We start from the raw sequence: 18186 nt of genomic DNA on the forward strand, positions 1-18186 counted from the left end.
TCTGTACTAGACCTCATGTACAAGGGACAGAAGTTGCGTTCTAATTTTTTCCACTATTGAGTTCTTTGATTAAAGAATGTAAGATCTTCTATCACTGTAGATGACACTGAAGAATGTATGCTACCAAATTTTAATTTCATTTCACTCAAGTTTCGTCTTTGCGGATAAGCATAGCATGAAGAAAAACTTACACTGCCACTGTTGGTGGCAGTGCCCATGAACTCAGCACTCTGATTCCTTTATAAGGGCTGCCAGCTTTACCCTTGACCCATGTTATCATTAATGCAAACTTCTATAACATGTAACCTAATCTCTCCAGTGGCATCTAGGACATCTTCCCTCTTTATTTTGGATAATCAGTTTCTCCCTCTTCTTAGGATATTTCTATTCCCATGAAACTTTCTTTCAGGCTTAGGCTTCAGCCATTTAAGTCATATAAGCACATGCACATACATAACTTCTCCCAAATCCATGTGCTTCTCCCACTATCCTCTCTTTGTTTTCTCCGTAGCAAAACTGATCTGCGCCAATTAATGACCTGTATTCTTAATCTAATATATAGGTTTTTAGTCATCTGTCAGTTTTCTATTGTCAAGACAACTTGCATAATAAACAATGATAAAACTTTAGGGGCACACAACACTATGCATTTATTTGGTTCTTACATCTGTGTGTCTGCTGAACTTTTGGGCTTGGTTCCACTCTCTCTTTCTCCTGGGATTCATTAGCTAGACCAGGCATGTCCTTCTCATGAGGAGAGCAGAAGTGCAAGAAGGCAAGTTAAAATGTTTAGAAACTGCATGCCATAAATTCTGCCTTTTTTTCCCCAAAGAAAGTCACTTGGCCAAATAAATTCAAATGGAATAATGTACTCTACATCTTTTTAAAAACTTTTTAAATATTTATTTATTTTCAAGAGAGAGAGATAGAGAGACAGCATGAGCAGGGGAGGGGCAGAGAGAGGGAGACACAGAGTCTGAAGCAGGCTCCAGGCTCTGAGCTGTCAGCACACAGCCTGATGCGGGGCTTGAACTCATGAACCATGAGATCATGTTCCAGAGCCAAAGTCGGATGCTTAACTGACTGAGCCACCCAGGCACCCCTGTATTCCACCTCTTTTAGTGAATGAAACTGCAAAGTTACATAGTAAAGAATATGAATGCATGGGGAGGTAAACTGGGACCAATAACATGGTCTATCACAATAATCTTACCTACCTCTGTAATAGTGATGAGCACTGTAGACCTTTGCCTTCTTTCTGAAATATGCTCTTCCCCTGGCTTCCATGACGAAACATTCCCTTGATATCCATCCCATCTCTGCCCCAACCTATTTAATCTCATTTTTTAGTCCAGCTTCCTCAAGACCTGATTATATATGTATAATCTAGGGTTCATGGATGCCATCACCACCAAAATAAAGATGAATCAGAAATGCTTAAATTTCTCCTCTATATTCCAGAATCATATATCTAGCTGCCTACTTTGTAATTCTTCCAAGATATCTCCAAGATACCTTAGATTAAACCTAGGTTTAATGATGAACTTCATCTCATCTTGCCTTCATCTGATCTGTTCTCTTCACTGCAGCTAGAAAGATATTATTGAGAAAAAAAAAAAGATCTAGTTACTACCTTTAAAAAACAAAATGCTTAAGAGACCTATGCATTTCGTTCTTATCCCATGTCATGCTTGATGTCTTAGTTTGCAGTTCTCCAAAAAATCATGACATCAGGCAAGGATTTTGTAGGGTTTTTATTTGGAAAGTGGAGCCAGTAAGTAGCAGCAAAGGAGTAGGGAGAGTGAACAAGAAAAGAAGGAAAAGTCATTACAAGAGTGTTCTACCGAGGTTGCTGCTATAGGCAGTGGTGGATTGATATTTAAAATTTTTGTTAATGTTTATTTTTATTTTTTTAATGTTTATTAATATGAGAGAGAGAGAGAGGCAGATCATGAGCAGGAGAGTGTCAGAGAGAAAGGGAGACACAGAATCCAAGGGAGGCTCCAGGCTCTGAGCGGTCAGCAGAGAGCCTGACACAGGGCTCAAACTCACGGACTGTGAGATCATGACCTGAGCTGAAGTCGGACGCTTAACCGACTGGGCATCCAGGTGCCCCTTAATGTTTATTTAATTTTGAGAGAGAGAGACAGAGAGACAGAGTGTGAGCAGGGGAGGGGCAAAGAGAGAGGGAGACATAGAACTCTAGCAGGCTACAGGCTCTGAGATGTCAGCACAGAGCCTGACGTGGGGCTTGAACTCACAAACCATGAGATCATGACCTGAGTAGAAGTCAGATGCTCAACTGACTGAGCCACCCGGCTCCCCATTGGTGGCTTGATTCTATAGGACTTCTGGGAAGTATGAAGAATAGGACCCATAATCATATGCCTGAGGAATGGCAGCTAGTTTTATGTATTTGTTGGCCCTTCATTGTTTGAAGATTATATGCCCAGCATTTCAGAACCATACTTGTACACTTTGCCTAGATGCTTCCCACTCAACTTTCAAATCCCACTTCATTCATATGCTGGGGAACACAGGTTTTTCCAGTCATCCCAACAAAACCATATGCCTCTACTATATTCCATAATCATACCATATATATATCCATGGCTGATCTCAGTGATGAGTTTACATTTTGCCATGGTATTATTTCACTAAAATTTTTCTGCCCTCTGGACTGAAAGCTTGAGAAGACCTGAGATCACTTCTGCTTTTGATTATCATTGTCTTCCCAGCACCAAAACCAGAACCTGGTGCATAAAATGTGTTCAATATATTTTCAATGAATGTATAAATGTAGGTGTGTATGTATGTGTAAACATGCATGTATTTTTAAAGAGAAACTTTGAATTATCAGGACATAAGTAGATAACTACGAGTATCAAAAAGTTTTTTTTTTCAACGTTTATTTATTTTTGAAAGAGAGAGAGTGAGCAAGCATGGAGGAGTGACAGGGAGAGAAAGAGAGAGAGAATCTCAAGCAGGCGCCACACTTCCAGCATAGAGCCCAATGTGGGACTTAAACTCATGAACCATGAGATCATGACCTAAACTGAAATCAAGACTCAGATGCCTAATGTACTAACCACCCAGGAGTCCCCAAAATTTATCTTTTTAAATTCAAATATTTTGTTGTATTTTTATGCAATTGCTTTATTTCAGTACTTACCTAGTCAGGTTACACCAAAAGAATTCTGTTTAAAAGAAATCATACTGAGAAAAGAAGAAAATAAACTCTTACATTGCAATATTTTGATTGATTGACAAGTATTGGCAATACTTTTCTAAAGAAAGTTATTGCTGTGCAATTTCCTTATTAAGACAGAGATTTTGAGTTAGAAGGGGAATAATCAGATCCTAGAACACAGCCTTGTACAATCCTGCATTAATCAGTGTAGGAGAGTACCACATTTGGCAATGCTGGGCAGTTTGAGGACTTGGGTACTTAAAAATCGGTGTGTGTGTGTGTGTGTGTGTGTGTGTGTGTGTGTGTGTGTATGTGTGTGTATGTGTGTCTTCTAAAACATCCTGTCAAAATCCACATTTTTGCTTCTCAAACTTGGAACTATGGTTTTATATCAGGAAACATGTTGTGAAAGTAAATCAGTTTTCAGTCTCTGGCTTCATGCAAATGTAAGATAATAGCAACCAAAAAGGAAATGGTGAGAAATCTACATAAATTATTTTTAATGAAAATGAAATACTTACATTTTAATGAAAATTAAATACATGACATAGGAAGTCATCCACATTCAATACATACTTTACAGGGGCGCCTGGGTGGCTAAGTCGGTTAAGCCTCCGACTTCAGCTCAGGTCACGATCTCACAGTCCGTGAGTTCGAGCCCCGCGTCAGGCTCTGGGCTGATGGCTCAGAGCCTGGAGACTGCTTCCGATTCTGTGTCTCCCTCTCTCTCTCTGCCTCTCCCCCGTTCATGCTCTGTCTCTGTCTCAAAAATAAATAAACGTTAAAAAAAATTAAAAAAAATACATACTTTACATATGTCCAATTACCATGTTACATTTCATACCATCCAGCATTAATTCAACAAATACTGATTGAGCATTTACCAGGTGGAAGTAATGTGGTGCCACTGGCAAATCGGCTGGACATGGTCTCTACCTTTATAGAGATTGTGATATAGTTGGCATTATATTATAAAAAATGCAAATATTTTCTCTGAAAAAATCCATTCTATGCTGAACTGTTTCTTTTAATTTCATGGAAGAGAAACAAGAGCAGTATGCTTCTAATTTGGTCTCCAACCTCAGCCACTAAGAGATACATTGTGGTGAAAGGATTATTAAGGTTGTGAATAGATTATGAAAGTAGTTGTATCTGTGTCAATTAGTGGTTGCTGTCAATTAGTGTTTGCTTATGTTCCATTTCTCTCATTTGGGGAATGTGGAGAGGAGGATATTGAACGTCTAGTGGGCTTTGAGTGTTTCTGTTCATCTGGTAGTTGTCACAGTTATGCACAGGGCTATAAATTGAAATGGCATGTAAGCCCATGGACTAAAGACTTTGGGGCCTTGAAGTAATTTCCCCAACACTCTTCCCTGTATAGCAGATACCATGAAAAGTATTTTCCTTGGCTTGTGCATATGAAATCAGAGAATACCTGTTATTCCAGGACACACACCTGCACATGAGACCTTTTTAAATCAAGTAAATTTGCTTGAGGAATGCCAGAGGGATGGTGGGCAAACATGAATTTAAGAGATTAGAGTTTTGTTGAGCTGAGTGTGCAACAGAAGAAATCCTGGTTTTATTTGTTGCAGATAAACATGTTATGATATTTTTAAAGTCCCATGCCCCCTAAAAATTGCTTATAATAAACAAAGGTGATGCCGTCTGTGTTCCAAGAGGATCTAGGCTTACTTCCTTTCAGCTGATGATTGTGCAACAATCAAGGTGCAGGCTCTGCCTTGGTGAAGTGACAACTCTAGCACAGGATTCATCTTCCAGTCTCTGTATCTGAGATCATCCTTCAAAGTAGGATGCATGGAGGAACCAGCGTGTTGTGTGCTGGAACGAAGACCCTATCAGAGTGGGAGTCTACCCTGTCTTCTTGCTCTTGGGTCATTTTAGGTGAGGTCAATTCAAACACATTCTTACCACTCTCCCTCAGTGGCATTTTGGGCAAGGTCACCCCATCGGGAACATTTCTTGACTCATGTATTTCAGAGTGCCACATATACTGTTTAAATCAGACACAAGTGCCTGACAGTTTCTTATATGTATGTTTTTTGGTTAGAGTTAAATGATCTGAGAACTACACCCCTCACAAACAGTGGCTACATTGAAATTTGATTAATAAAGTTCAGTAAATTTAGCTAATTTGTAGTCTATCTACCAAGAAAAGAGTACCTTGATTTTGAGAAGATTACTTAGATTGCCTTTGAGAGGGTCAAAAACTAGTAACATTGTTATTATATGAACATTGTTGCTAAAGTAGGTAAATCTGAAAACTCAAAATCATTAATAGTGAGAACACAAGTGTTCATTATATTATCTTTTGTACTTTTCTATGTCTTTTTTTTTTTACTTTGGAAGGGAAACATAATTCTAAAAATCTTAGAGCCTTTTGGGTCAGCATGTATGAAATTAGGAAGAAATAAATATTCTATCAATAGAAAGAACCTCAAAAAAATAAAAGAGAGATTGTGAACATAACAGTTGTTATTTCTTGTAGCCAGTTTATTTTGTTTCACTGAGATTACTGTCATTCAAAAGTGATTTTTAATGACTCAGTAGCATCTTGGGTCATTAAAGAAGGCCTCATTTTGTTAATTAATTCTCTTTTCTAAATGTATTGCCCTTATCCATACCACTTTCTTATGGTCCTTCAGGATTTTTCCATTTCCTTAGAATAGAATCAAGGATCTTACTGGGATTTTCATGGCCCTATCATGCCTCTACCCAAGTCATCTCCCTCCTCTCCATTGCTCACTAAACCCCAGCCATCTTTCCATCAGTTCCTAAAATATATCAAGTTTTTTCCCACCTCAGAGTCTTGCTACTTTCTCTCTATTTCCTAGGTTACACTGTATAATTGATTTCTTCTCTTCCTGGTAAAGCCGAAGCGTATCCCCTTCTCAGAGTGGCCTTATCTGACTACCCATCCAAATTTAGTATCTTTTGTTATTCTTCTCACAATATCTGTTTATTGTCTTTATTGCAATTAACGGATTCTGTGGTTTTTAAAAATGCCTCAATCTTCCATTAGGTTATGAGCTTCATGACAGTAGCAACCTTATCTCATGGTTAATAATTTTATCTTTAGTATGCATAACTTGCTTGGCATAGTAGATGATCACAAAAATTAGAATGGATTAATTTCAGCTATAAATTGGAAGCCTGCCATGCCCCTTCATAGTTACTGACTGACCTGTATCCTCAATCTTGATCTGATGAGGCTTTAGCCCACATGCTCCTAGCTTCATGATCACATTTATCATTTTTCTTTTGAAATTTTTGTTTAAATTCTAGTTAGTTAGCATACAGTGCAATATTGGTTTCAGAAGTAGAATTCAGTGATTCATCACTTACATACAACACCCAGTGCTCATAACAAGTTCCCTCCTTAATACCCATCACCCATATGAAAACATTTCTGACAAATGTAACAAGAACAAGAACAACAACAACAACAACAAAAACACATTGTTTTAACTGTGAATCTTGACAATATTATACTTTTTTATAAGTTTATGGTAAAACATGACATTTTAAAATTAAATATCTTAAAGAAAAAGAAAGTTCTCTTTTATAGTTTAGTTTCCTTCATTTATTATCCTTATCATAATGGGATAAAGAAGTAACACAAAGTTTTAGGACAATTTAGCAAATGAGTAATACAGTCAGGATTTTGAAAGGAAATCACTTTCAGCGACAGAATACATGAACAGCTTAATTTATTATATTTTACTTCTGTGGAGAAAATTTAAAAAAAGCGCTGTTAGATAAATTTGATATTGAAAGCCATAATACTCTGAAATGTACATAGGGAATTTAGAAGAGTAGACTTCATTTAGTTTCAAGAGATGTCAAAGTACGAATTTGTACGATAATGTTATTTTCTTGGGTAGACATCTTATTAAAGAAAATAGATCCAATATGACCTTCTAAAAAGCTGTATATAAACTTAGCCAATTTCATATTTATTAGAAGAGAAAATAAGCATAGAAATTTCAATTTTCTAGTGCCTTGTTTTGTGTATGTTTAACCAGTAAGGTTATGTGTGCCTCTGGATTTATATAGCATTAAGTGTTACTCACTTCAATATGTATTTACAATATCATTATCCATTTTAGGATAATATCAACACTTGTTTATTGTGGAAAGCAGAAATAATCTGCTTAGATTGTTCAGTGGCAATTTCATACCTAGAATGCTTCCCTGATCTTCACTGCTTATTAAAGCATGAACTCCTATATTTCCCCAGCCATTCTAAGTGGCTGGATTGAGGCATGGGGATTGGTGATGCTCAGTACAGTTCAAGCATGGACTGGGAATGAATATTTATGTAAGATTGACTGAAAGATAATTAGTCCATGTGTTACTATAGATGATCTAACAGTTCATGACTAAGTCCATTAGAGAACCCATTACCTAGACAACACTTAGATAACTCCCATAGAGCTGGTTTTATCCAACTAAGCTTTAAGGTGCTTCCATCTACTTGTATGGAGACTATCTACACCCAGCACTACATATTCTGTCATTGGGTTATTCAAAGAATATCATTGAAGATGCTGAGGATCTCTTTTGGATTTTAGTATCAGATATAGTTGTTCTTATACTTAGATAAGTATCATTAGGCTACTTTTTACTTTGTAAACACTGTGAGTCTTGTAACTGATCATTTTTTTCTCTCTTAAATTTGCTTTTAGAACTCTAAGAATCAAATCTAGAGGACCCCATATAGTTTAAATATTTCGTGGCATGTATCTATGTATGGATCTACCTATTCTCTGTGTCTTATGTTTATACTCCTTTACCCCCTTTTGTTGCTTATATTCAACTCATTGTATCTTGGTTAATTAAATGCTTTCTGATAAGCTGTCTTGAATCCCTTTTTGAAATTATGTGGCTTAGGGCTCCTGGGTGGCTCAGTAGGTTGAATGTCTGACTCTTGATTTTGGCTTAGGTCATGAACCCTAGGGTCATGGGATCCAGCCCTGTGATGGGCTCTATGCTGAGCATGGAACCTGCTTGAGATTCTCACTCTCCCTCTGCCCCTCCCTCGCTCACAAGTGCACATGCATGTGTGCTCTCTCTCTCATAAATTAAAAAAAGAAAACTTAGGTGGGTTATTAATTCATTGCTTACTGTTTAGATTGCTTACCTGGCTCATTATAATTTTCAAGTCATTAGAACAACAGGAGAATTGATAAAGTTTTGCTATTGAGCATATCAAAACTATGCTTTGGGAAGGTCTTATACACATAATACACTTTAATATCTTATATTTGAGTTAATTTTATTAAACATTTCAATTGCAAAGGAAACTGATGAGAATTTTAAGGATAAAATAAGCATATTTGATAGCATAACTCATCTAGTACAAAAATTAATGGTTTTAGAAAGGCATCTCTAATGTTTAGTTAGATGATACATGTTGTCATTTTCATAACAATATAATAATATGCTTTATCTTCACATTAAGTTTCCAGCATGCAAAAGACATATTTATAAATTAGTTATTTAGAGCACAGAGTTCATTTTTGTGAACAATTAATTTCTAAGTGGGTTAGGATCTTAGGTTAGTCCATAAAATCTGTTTCGCTTATAGTATAAAGGAAATAATATTAATTCATAAAAGACAATGCTGAAAATACTATTTTACATTTTAAAATAGAAAAGAAAAAGACCAATAATTACCTTATTTCAGTTTTGAAGCCCAAGACAAGATTGATATAATTAGATGATCAGGATATAGATACACAATTTCATGTATATCTAGAGAGAAATTTTGGTTATACTTAAAGGGAGTAAGATTCATTGTACTATGCAATTTCACTTCACAGTGTATGAGATTTTCCTTTCTTTATGTCAATATAGCATTAGTGATAGATAACTCTTCCATTTGTCAACATGATTAAGTTCATTTTTTACTTGAAAATGGAAAGAATAACATAAAAGAGGAAAAACAAATGATAGAATAAATGGGTTGATATTTCTAAGGTAACCAGATAAGAGCTGGTTAGGCATCTGATAAAGGGAAAGTTTGTGGATATGAGGGAAATTTTCTGAGGTGGCACCAAATGAGCCATAAAGTGAAATCATGAGGGTGTGGAGGGCTCATGAATTGTACAGAACTCCTAAGGGAAAATAAATAAAACTGCTGAGGAAAGGATGTTGTTTCATTCAGATCCTCATGTTGCCAGTATGGTTGGGAGAGTGTAGAATGGGGGCAGAGAGTGATCCTGAGCAGATGGCAATTTCTTTATTTCAAGGTATTGGCAAGTTGAGTGTCTACAGTCTTGGAAGGGCTTATACTTTTAAAATTTCATCTCTAACATACTCTGTGGGTATTTGAGACTTTCAATGTACAGAAGTTATTTAAAATTGTGTATCAAGTGTAAAGTACTGAACCTGGGGCCAAATGCAGGGTAAAGAATTAATTAATGTTAGTTCTTACTACTTTCTGGTATTTAATACAATTGTCAATGGAAATTCTTCATATTCACTCATTATTATTGCAGACATGGTTCCTCTTTTTTTTAATGTCTATTTTTGAGAGAGACAGAGCATGAGTGGGGGAGGGGCAGAGAGAGAGAGAGAGAGAGAGAGAGAGAGAGAGACAGAGACAGAATCTGAAGCAGACTCCAGACTCTGAGCTGTCAGCATAGAGCCTGACACGGGGCTTGAACTCATGAACTGTGAGATCATAAGCTGAGCTGAAGTTGGTTGCTTAACCAACTGAGTCACCCAGGCACCCCAGACATGGTTCCTCTAAATTATGATATATATACATTTTAAATAAAAATACAGAGAGGTAGTTTAAGATGACATTGTAGGAAGATCCTGAACTTATCTTCTCCCACAGACAAAACAAATACACAGCTACATATGGAACTATTCTCTCTGAAAACAAAGCAAAACAAAGCAAAACAAAACAAAACAGACAAAAAACAACCTGAGAACCAGTTGGACACTTCCTTCATGGCAAAGGATAAAAGTGCCCCACCAAGAAGGGTAGAAGAGGTAGAGATGTGCTCTCATCACCACCCCTCACAGTGACCCATAATTAGGAGGGATCTCAAACAACAACAATAAAAATATGAATAAACCTTCTCCCTAAGGATCAAGGGGTTTGTATCCCACATGGCACCCTAACTTTTGGGTCCTGCACCAGAGGGACAAGCCCTCAAAACATCTGGTTTTGAAAAACAATGGGAGTCATATTCAGGGAAATATAGGGTTGTATGAAATAGTTTCTACTTTTATTTTTTTTTTATTTTTTTTTTCAACGTTTATTTATTTTTGGGACAGAGAGAGGCAGAGCATGAACAGGGGAGGGGAAGAGAGAGAGGGAGACAAAGAATCGGAAACAGGCTCCAGGCTCTGAGCCATCAGCCCAGAGCCCGACGCAGGGCTCAAACTCACGGACCGCGAGATCGTGACCTGGCTGAAGTCGGACGCTTAACTGACTGTGCCACCCAGGCGCCCCTAGTTTCTACTTTTAAAGGGCTCATGCACAGACCCACTCTCCCCAGGACAAAAAGCAGCACTTTGAAAAGAGCCTAGACAAATGTGAAGAATATTCACTTGGTAAACTTAAAGCTTCTGTTGGAGGAGCAGACATTTACTGGAATTCTCTCTGGGAACTGAATGCTGGAAGATGCCATTTTTATGGGCTCCTTCTACCTTGCTGGTGCTTTTGGGTGCCATTTTTACACATGCAGTCTAACCATCTAACAGCAGCAGTTGAGCAGTCCCAGCCCCAGCTGCTTGAATGTAATGGATGATCAGCCCCACCTCCCCCTTTGCCACTTAAGTGATACTGCTAGATGCAGTGGGCAAATAGGCTTCCCCTCCACCAACCCCACAGCTTGTGTTCGTGGTCACATGCAGCAGGCAAGCAGCCCCACATGCCCCTGCCCCATGCTGCTCACATGGTACCTTCAGACTTGGTGGGCAAGCACCACTACCCCTCTCCAGCAGCACCACTCACATGACCCACCAGAGCCAACAGTGCATACAACCCACACAGGACATACCTCTTCAGTGCCAGCATCAGGTAACCGGTGGGGGCTTATATTTCTGGACCCCACTGGTATGAAGTAATCAAAGAGACAGCTTGAAACACAACCAAGAGATAGGGAAAGATTAAACAAAAAAGACTCATCTCCTGCATAGAGCCACTCCTTCAAGACAGGGATAGATAGCTATTTTGCATAATACACAGAACCAGAGAATCAAACAAAATGAGGAAACAGAGAAACATGTTCCAAATGCTCGAAAAAGGTACTTGAGGGGCACCTGGATGGCTCAGTTGGTTAAGTGTCCAACTTAATTTCGGCTCAGGTCATGGTCTCGTGGTTCATGGTTTTAAGTCCTGTTTAGGGCTAGGTGCTGATACTGTGGTGCCTGCCTAGGATTCTCCCTCTCCCTCTCTCTCTGCTCCTCTCCTGTTATCTAAATAAATAAACATTTAAAAAGATGCTTAATATGATTTCAGTCTTCTTAAATGTGTGGAGACTATTGAAATACCAATGGTGTTATTCACAGAATTAGAACGAATAATCCTAAAATTTGTATGGAACCACAAAATACCCCAAACAGTCCAAGCAATCTTGAGAATGAACAGAGTTGGAGGTATCATATTCCCAGATTTCAAACAATAATACAAAGCTATAGTAATCAAAACAGTATGGTACTGGCACAAAAACAGACCTATAGATCAATGGAACAGAATAGAGAGCCCAGAAATAAGCCCACACATATCTAATCAATTAATCTGTGACAAAGGAGGAAAAAATATACAATGGGGAAGTCTCTTCAGAATGAAATTGAATCATTGTCTTTCACCATATTCCAAAATAACTCAAAATGGATTAAAGACTTGAATGTAAGATTTGAAATCATAAAACTCCTAGAAAAAAACAGCTTCTTGGCAGTTGCAGTGATTTTATATATATATATATATATATATATATATATATATATATATAGGACCTGACTCCACAGGCAAGGACAACAAAAGCAAAAATAAACAAATAGAACTACATCAAAATCAAAATCAAAAAACTTTTGCATGGCAAGGGAAACCATCAACAAAACAAAAAGGCAACGTACTGAATGGGTGAAAATGTTTGCAAGTCATATATGTGATGAGGGGCTAATATCCAAAATATATAAAGAACTCATACAACTCAATAGCTATATATATATACATATACACATATATATGTGTATATATACATATATATATATATATATATATATATATATATATATGTGTGTGTGTGTGTATATATAAGGATCTTGAGGATATTGTGCTAAGTGAAATAATTCAGACAGCGAGGTCAAATACTATATAATTTCACTTATATGTGGAACCTAAAAAACAAAACAAAACAAAACCAGACTCATAGATACAGAGAACAGAATGATGGTTGTCAGAGGAAAGAGTTATTGAGAGGTGGGCAAATGAATGAAGAGGATCAAGAGATAAAAACTTCTAGTTATAAAATAAATGTCGTGGGGATGCAATGTACAACATAGGGAGTATCAACAACAATATTGTATCAACTTTGTGTGGTGACAGATTGTAACTAGACATCACGGTGATCATTTCCTAATGCATATAAATGTCGAATTACTATGTTGTACACTTGAAACTAATATAATATTGTATGTCAATTAGACTTCACTTAAAAAAAATTGAATGCCCTGGGGCACCTGGGTGGCTCAGTCAGAGCATCAGACTTCAGATCAGGTCATGATCTCACCGTTCGTGACTTCCAGCCCCACAGCTTGCTGTTGTCAGCACAGAGCCCACTTCAGATCCTCTGTCCCCATCTCTGTGTTCCTCCCCCACTTGCACTTTCTCAAAAATAAATATATATTAAAGAAATTAAATGCCCATACCATAAAAGCATAAGATATAATGGAGAAAACTCAATTCTGCTTTGATAAACAGGAAAGCATTTAAAAAAATATATAGAGTATTGCTCAGTATCTCTGCCTCATTCAAGAACTTATTCCTCACATGCTCCATCCCCCAGACCTGTTGATTCTCTTTGTCCTTCCTTTCTGATCATGATTCTGAGTTCTCTTCTATCCCTCCCCTAAATATATGCCAGTTATGTTTGGCAATATTCTTCTTTTGTTTACCCGCTAACCACTAGAATCTTGTACCTTTGCTCATTATTGTCGCTTTATTACTACCAGGTTATAATCTCAACTATTCAAAATTGAGCTTTGTTTCTTCAGCTTTACTGAATAAAATTCTCCTTGTGCCAAATTTTACCATCATTTCTCTATTCTTATTCTCATGGATTCCTCTACATTATAGATTGTAAACTACACTCATCTTTGGACTCCTTTGTCATTGCTTCTGTGGCATCTCCTCATCTCATAACTCAGTCTATTGAAATCCTGCACTGTCAGGTTCTATCTCTGGTGTTTCTTCTCCATGGGACCTTTCCTGATTTTCCCAGCTTCCTTCCATACCATTTGTCTTGGCCCCTAGTGGAAAGTCTGTTTTCTTTGATTCATAGTTATTTGGGTATTGTTAAGATCTCTGCCCTTGATTTTGTCAACAGGATTCTTGAAAACAGGAAATTGTCTTATATAACTATGAGAAACATTGAGAAAACTCCCAATAAATGTTTGGTGAGAGTTGACTTTCTTTTTGGATGCAATCTGTTGAAACATTTCCATTGCTGCATATTACTAACAGTCTAGTAGTCATGATATCTATTGCTGAGGTAGAAAGAGTGACAAATCCCTCATAAAATTCCCAGCATAACACTCATGCTCATGACTATACTCAATTTTTGTTGAACACTTTTATTTTATACATTTATTTTGGTAAGCTTACTGCCCCTTTATCCAAAATAGTTCTTATATAAACTTGCTTTTTATTCCCAAGATCCTCATTACGAGATAGCTGCTTCAGCTCATTGATATGCCAGAGCAAATCTTCTGTGCTGACTCCTGACACTTGCTGTATATTCCTTATATTCCTCTCCAGGAGCTCTTTTTCTCTGCTTTTTAAGGCCACAAACCTGAAATACAGTTTACCCTTGACGGAGCTTTAGATGATCTTGTTTTGAAATATACTTGTAGCTCTTGGGTCTTTGGTGCCCCTCAGTAGTCCCTACACACAAACCTACATGCTCCTTACTTTACAACTTTAAACATTTGGAAGGAAGTTTTACCCACAGTGAAGACAAATCAGCAAATATTTAGGTATTTTCCTTGCTATTAAATTGCTGCAGCCTGAATCACCTACGTTCCTCTGAAGCTCTTCCCATTCCATAGTAGGTAGATCTGTGTGATATCCTTGCATATGGTCTGTGCAGGTAGATTTGACTCTAGGTCTGTTCTGTTCCCTTTCAGGCCCTCAGGTACTTTGCTTTGCCTCCTGCTTATAAGGCTGTTTGCTTCATTGCCTGGGAACTTTCTTAGTTCAGCAAGGAGTCTGTAGCTTTTCCCAAGAGAGATAAATAGTTCTTTCAATGCCTGTCAGGGACTATGTAGCACTTTTAGCATAAGCCTTCACTTGGGCCATCATGTACCACATCAGGGGTTCTCTCCTCCTGAACTTTATCTCAAGTGTCTGTATGAACTTAGAAGATTCCCCCAGGAGTGGGGTCATGAGGTCTTTTAACAGAGTGACATATTCTTTTCTTTCTTTCTCTCTTTCTTCCTCTATTTCTTTCATTCATTCATTCATTCATTCATTCATTCATTCATTTGTTCTTTTTTTCTAGCTCCTTTGGAATAGAGAAAAACTAGTTTTACTGACTCAATTTAGAGGATGACAAAAAATGAAATTAAAAAAAAATACATACCACAAGACCCACCTACCCTGATGTCTTTTTTAGTTTCTTGATCATAAGATTCGACATTCAATCACTTACTCAGCACACATTTCTTGGGTACATGCTGCAGGTAAGCTCTGCACTGGTCCCTGGTGATACACTGACCATGTCGTTATGGAACTTGGCCTACCAAGTGACACATAGACAGATAAAGCACGGAATGGTATGGTAAGTGCAATCACAATAAAGAGAGGGAAAACAAACAAACAAACAAACAAACAAATCACCTCACAGAGAAAAGAGGAAATGAACTTCACAGGATGGGGTTAAGACCATAGAAGGTATTCCTGGAATTAGACATTAAGGAATGAATGAAAGTACTGGGAAAGGATATATAGGAGGTCTTTGTGTTGTTATTCCCACAACTTTTCTGTAATTTGAAAATTAGTTCTAAATAAAAAGTTAACAATAACTTACCAAGCCAATGATGGTGAAGCTAAGAGAAGAACATTCAAAATATATGCAAACAAACAAACAAACCACCACCACCACCACCACCACCAACAACAACAACAACAGAAAAACCCTGTTACTCATTTAATGTTGTTCAGGGTTCATGGAGGAACAGTGGAGACAAAGCTCTTGTACATGCAGTTGACTCTGGATGGATTTGGATTGCTATAAGTAAAAGGGTGAAGCTGAAGGATTTTAATTAAGGGAATGGCATGGCAGGATTTTCTTTTTAGAAAAGTAGCTCTATGACTTTGTGGAGAACAGACTGATGGGAAGAAGTAAGAGGTAGGGGAAGCATGGGAGGGGCCGGTGGTCCAGGCCAGAGGTGATGGAGTTCTTGATCAAGGAGGTGGTAACATGATTGGCAGTAAGAGTATAGGTTCCTGAGAAACTCAGAAGGTGGCATTAGCAAGACTTAGACACTGCTGGGATTTCAGAGTGATGGGAAGAAGGAGTGAGAGATTTTGACTATTTGGCCAGATTGATTCAAGTTAATAGAAAAGGGAATCTGTGAGAAGAAAGAGATCTTAAAGGAAGAGGAAGATAACTATTACTGTTTCGAGTAGTTTGAATTTGAGATGCCTACGGATATCTGAGAGAAGATGTCTAGTAGCTAGTTATTTATATATAAACTGCACTTGGGGGAGAGATAAGGATATAGCCTGTAGATATATATTTGGAAGTCATTAACATATTCAGTTTCTTAGAGTGGTATCCATGAATAGGCTTCAAGGGCTTCACATATGTGCCTATGTGTATTTTTCTAGGCTGAGGATCTGTGCTGAAAATATTTCCAGTTGCCCCACCAGACATGTATGTTTCCAGATCTGTTCTCTGTCCTAGTCTGTGCTACCAACAGGCTGGTAGTTTGGACTGCATTACCTGGAATCCTCTGCCATTTGATATATGTCATTTAATAGATAAGCCCTTGGGAGTCACTGGCAGGAAATGAGAGGAATGGGGAAGGTAAAGATGGGGATATTTCTTTCCTCTTACTTCCTACTTTGGATCTCATTTCTGGCAGAGGCTGTATTCTTCCAGGACTAAACTCCTGTCCAGAGACTGATCTTTCATAGAGCTAGTGCTCACAAGCCTCCAGTAACAACATTTTCTCCCTGTGCTTTCATTGTTGGGCTGAGAACTACTTTCTGCTCTTCTTGTCTATTGGTGTTTTGACACATCTTCCTGGTTGCATGAAACCTACCATAACATCTAAGGAGTCTTTTCATTCCAGGTTCTGTACCATCAGGGTGAATTGTTTCTTGCCAAATTCCTGACTAATAAATGGTACAGGTGTCATTTTTTGATACTGTAGTGTGCATCTGTGACAGAAACAAACAAACAAACAAACAAACAAACAACTCAGTCAAACCATGGAAATGGTTGGCCTTACCCAAAAGTGTGGCCTGTTAACCATGTCCTGTGAAGATTGTCAAGTATCTTAATGGACTTACTTTTAAACACTTTCTAGGTTTTGGGTGACAAGAAGTTATCACTGCTACATATCCCAAGTGAAACTGTACACAGCGAATTTTGTCCCAGATTTGCAGGGTTGGATTTTTGCTGAGCTTAGAAGAGAAGGGAAATATGAGAGTTTAGAATGTGTGCAATTTATATGTGAAAAGGTCTATATAAGGGTAAGGCTCAATGTTATACTGGGAGTTTCAATCTAACCTGAACATTCTTGTTGTATTTTGGATATTTTTTTCTCAACTTTTTTGGTGGCAAGCAGGATCTTTCTAAAACATTTTTTTAAAATTTATTTTGGAGAGAGCACAAGCAGGGAAAGGGCAGAGAGAGGAGGATAGAGGATCCAAAGCAGGGCTCGGCTGACAGCAGCAAGCCTGATGTGGGGCTCTAACTCACGAACTGGGAGATCACGACCTGAGCCGGTCGGACGCTCAACCAACTGAGCCCCAAGCAGGAATTTTTTGTATCCAAGAAACCCAGGAATGTCTCTGCCTTGCCCAGCTAAAACTGTACTTGGTGGAGCTCCTAAGAGGCTTCATACAAGCAATGCTAGTGGACAGGGCATCAGAATACTGCTGCCATACCAAGTGATTCAGTGAAAGCTATAGTTCAAGACTTATACAGAAATTCCTGCTCTCTTCAAATTTGAGAATAAAGATCAAGTGAGAGTGTGAATTTATACAATTTTAAACTTAATCAGTAACTTATACTCTAGCCAATCAGATTAATAACTCCTCCCTCTATTTTTCTCTCTCATTCTCACTGTCTCTGTCTCTCTGGCAGAATTAGTAGAAGTATAAGGAGAGGGCTAGAAACTAACGTTATTTCCCTATATTCTTGTCCATCAGTCTCTCTCCTGCCTGATTTTTCCAGCTGACATACCGCATCAACATACTCTTTTCTTCTAACTTTTTGTCAAAATGTGAAAATCAGATAACTTGGAGGCCACTGACTTTGTATGACCATGTTCATAACATACCATTCTAAATGTAGCCAAATCAGTAATTCTTCAGAAGTTGTTGGATAGGATAGCTTGTGACAGTGAGAATGGAGCTGTCCACCTGTTTTCTCTTCTAGGGGAATTGGGGAGTAAAAATATTAGAGTTGAAAAAGACCCTAGAAATAATTTTTTTTTACATTAAAAATCTTAGAAATCTGTATTTAAACAAAATCTTAAAAGTAAATCAGTGTATGAAA

The 18186-nt window shown here is 37.8% G+C and overlaps 1 protein-coding gene across 1 annotated transcript in view; it reads left to right on the forward strand.

The window, feature by feature from the left end:
• The window catches only part of MACROD2 (mono-ADP ribosylhydrolase 2), a 2049910-nt gene that overhangs the window by 825293 nt on the left and 1206431 nt on the right, over positions 1-18186 (forward strand). The window lies entirely within an intron of this gene.

This window comes from Herpailurus yagouaroundi, unplaced genomic scaffold (genome assembly GCF_014898765.1).
Source record: "Herpailurus yagouaroundi ecotype Mexico unplaced genomic scaffold, PumYag 196, whole genome shotgun sequence".
In the NCBI taxonomy this organism is placed as follows: domain Eukaryota; kingdom Metazoa; phylum Chordata; class Mammalia; order Carnivora; family Felidae; genus Herpailurus; species Herpailurus yagouaroundi.